The 3,335-nt window shown below is 60.5% G+C and overlaps 1 long non-coding RNA gene across 1 annotated transcript in view; it reads right to left on the bottom strand.

The window, feature by feature from the left end:
- Positions 1–1,484, bottom strand: part of LOC115306559 — a 3,061-nt gene extending 1,577 nt beyond the window's left edge. The window contains exon 1 of the long non-coding RNA XR_003915365.1: positions 1,001–1,484. This is a non-coding gene — a long non-coding RNA (uncharacterized LOC115306559). The remainder of the gene's footprint in view (positions 1–1,000) is intronic.
- Between the last annotated feature and the right edge of the window lie 1,851 nt (positions 1,485–3,335).

Raw genomic sequence — 3,335 nt, forward strand, 5'->3', positions numbered from 1 at the left:
CCCACAGGCTGCCTGCCCCCAGCCCCAGCCCTGTGGGCCGTCACCCTTGCTTGCCCTTGACCCTCAGCAGCCCCGGGCACTGCGAAGGCCCCTGCTCCTAGCTGGGGTCTGGAGAGAGCAGGGTCTCACGATCAGCCTCGTGCGTGGGTCCCCTGGAGGTCCGGGACTTGCGCCGCCCTGGGCAGGATGCGGGGAGCGTCCAAGGTCTGGCCGGTCACAGAAGCCCAACCGCCAGAGCCCGGGGGTGGGGGACGTGCAGCCTGCCCATCGGCCGCTTCTCCACTCGTGTCCACACACCCTCCGTGTACATCCCCTGACTCAGCATTTCTGCTCCTGGGAGCTTGTGCCGAGGACACGTTCCGACCAGGCACACAGGCGGCGGTTCAGGGGTGTCCCTCGGGGCGTGGGTGACTCTGCCTGGAGCCCAGTGGCCTCCGGAGCGTCAATCCCTCACCGTGTGAAAGCTCCAAGCATCTATGGGACGGAGCTGAAGCTGCCGTGGAGAACGGTCCCACGGTGCTCCGGGGACACGCCAAGGTAAGTGACAGGGGCGCCTGTGGGCTCGGTCGGTGGAGCGTCCGGCTTTGGCTCAGGTCATGATCTCAGGTTCATGGGTTCAAGCCCCGTGTCGGGCTCTGTGCTGACAGCTCAGAGCCTGGAGCCTGCTCTGGATTCTGTGTCTCCCTCTCTCTGCCCCTCCCCTGCTTACTCTCTGTCTCTCAAAAACAAGTAAATGTTAAAAAAATTAAAAAATAAATAAAAAATAGAAAGGTAAGCAACCCAAGAGCAAGTGTCCTGTTCTCCTAGGTAGGTAAGACTGTGTGTGCGTGTGTGTGCATGCATGCACATGTGTGTGTGTGTGTGTTCTAGCGCTGCCGGAATGCGTGTTCACGGAGATGACAAACGCAAAACGGCGGGACCGCCGGCCTGCCCCCGACACGCACCCTCCCTTCGCCTTGGGTCGCAGGACCCCCAGGTTGTAGCTGAGCCCACGGCTCACCTTAACAAAGAACCGTCACCCTAGCTTCTCCCGCAGCCGAGTGCGGCGCCGGCGCCAATGGGAGATAAGAAAGAAAGAAACGACATGTTGCAGCTTCCAGGAATCTTCCTTAGAGGTAAGTGGCCTGCGCCTTCTTCATCCTTCTTCCATCCTGGAATGTAGCCGTGATGGCTGGAGCTCCAGCTGCCATTCTGGACCCCGAGGTCTCGGGAGGATCATGCCTCCAGGGCGATGGCTCGGGCCTCAGTCTTTGAAGGCTTCGCAAGACAGGGCCACCCCTCAGCCCGTTTCTCAACTTTCACGTGAAAGAGAAAGCAGCTTCTCTCTCGTTGAAACCGCCGCTATGTGGAAGGCTGTCACTCCGCTGAACCTGACCCTGACGGCTCCCAGTGGTTTCTTCAGCTGAGCAAGATTTCTGGGGTTCTGAATTCTCTGTTTACATTTTGTTTTGGTTCTTCAAAGCTTGTGACTTGGGCATTGATGAGTCATTTGTGTGTGTGTGTGTGTTTTTAACTTCGCTTTGAAACAAATAAGGAAGAAATCACACTGACGCACCACTTACAGCGTGGCACGAAGTGTCCTCACACCTTTAACGGACGTCTTGCTTAAGCCCGTGGGGCGGCCCCGTGGGACATGTCACTTCCCCAGCCCACAGAAGGCAGAGAGGACATGGATGAGACCCTGAGTCGCTGGTCCACGGTTCCTCAGCTCGTCAGGGGCCGCACACGGGCAGCCTGCCGCAGAATCCACGGCCGTGAATCCACCCGCCTCCCTGGGGCCCTCCGAGACCACCCTCCACCCAACCCCCCTCCCCTCTTCCGCCATCCAAGGCTCTTACCCGGGGCTGCCCTAGGCTCTGTGCTTGGGGACATCACCTGGGAAATCAGAGACACCTGCCCCGGGGAGTGCCCCAGGACCTGGATCTGAGCCCTGAGTGAAGTGGGGACAGGAGTGGATGTGCTTGCCAGAGGCAGTGGTGTGTGCAAAGGCCCTGTGGCAGGAAGGGCTCACTGGACACTCCACACACAGCCCTCATTCGATGTCCACCACAGCCTTCCGTCCCCAGCCCCTGGCCCTACAGCCGGCTGAAGGTGAGACATGCACAGAGGGGGCTCCTGACACTTTGCTCTACCTCCACCTCGGCCACCGTGGGTGGCGAGAGCTCTGCCCCAAGCCCCCTGCCCTGCTGGGGGCCCAGAGCCTCCCAAGGAGGGGCGCCTGCTTCCTACTTTGAGACCTCAGGCTGAACCCCCTTGGGCGGGCCTCAGGCCCTGGGTCTTTGTGTCACTGAATCCAGGTTCCTGTTTTAAAATGTCACTCACATATGTCACCCCCATCTTGTCCCAAGTCCACTCTCCCACCAATGGCACCATCCTCCTGACAGAGCTGTGCTCCTCTGACCCATGCTCTCCCTCTGTACCCCTCACAGGCTCCCTACCGCCCTCTAGCTACCCTGTAGGCCTCTGTTGCCGGTTTCCCTGAACCTCAGGTGTCCCCCAGCCCCCGCGGGCGGTCCCTGCCCTCAGCCACAGTTTCAAAAGAGTTTGTTTTGCTTTCAAAACAGATCATATCGAGCGTCCGGCCAGCCAGCGGGTTGGGGCCAGAGCGGAGGGGGGAGCTGTGGCCCTGGGCATACCACGTCAACCTCCCGGCCAGGCAGTGCCCGCAGGAGCTCAGTCAGGCCCTGGTGGCAGGTAGCACCCTGCCCAGTCGGGCCCAGCCGAGGGCCGAGGAGGCGGAGTCTCTGGGATCCAGTGGGTCCCATAGTGAGGACACATGCCCCATCTCCACCCCGCTGCCAGGAGCTCTCCTGGGCAGACCTCCTCACTCTGTCCTCCCAACCCCAGCACCGGGTCCCCGGGGCAGTTCCTGTGTCCCATCCACTGGCCACCCAGGCCACCCCCAGTGCCTGACCCTCACTTTACAAATGGGGGAGGCAACTGGCCGCATGCCCAGAGCCCGGGATGCCTTCCATCCACGCCATTCCACAGTGGCCCGGTGATGGCATGCCGACCTGAGCATGTGGCCTACATTTCCCAGACTCCCTTGCAGCCAGTCACGGCTAGGATTGAGCTCCCGCCATGTGAAGGGTGTGTCCTCTGCCCCTCCTTCCCCTCTGCGACCAGAGGTGGAAGCTACTTGCTGAGAACAGCTGAGCACCCGCTTACCTGGCCTTTTCAAGAGAAATTAATTTTGAGGCAGAGCCAGCGTGTGTTCTGGTCTCTTTGTTACGCAGCTGTGTACTGACTAGTAGAGAATCACCACGGCCTCACACTGGGGCATTCGGGTCAGTACGCGGTCTGCTTCTGGTTGTGTTACTTTGGCAGACGGGTCC

The sequence above is a fragment of the Suricata suricatta genome, chromosome 11, assembly GCF_006229205.1.
Source record: "Suricata suricatta isolate VVHF042 chromosome 11, meerkat_22Aug2017_6uvM2_HiC, whole genome shotgun sequence".
NCBI lineage: Eukaryota > Metazoa > Chordata > Mammalia > Carnivora > Herpestidae > Suricata > Suricata suricatta.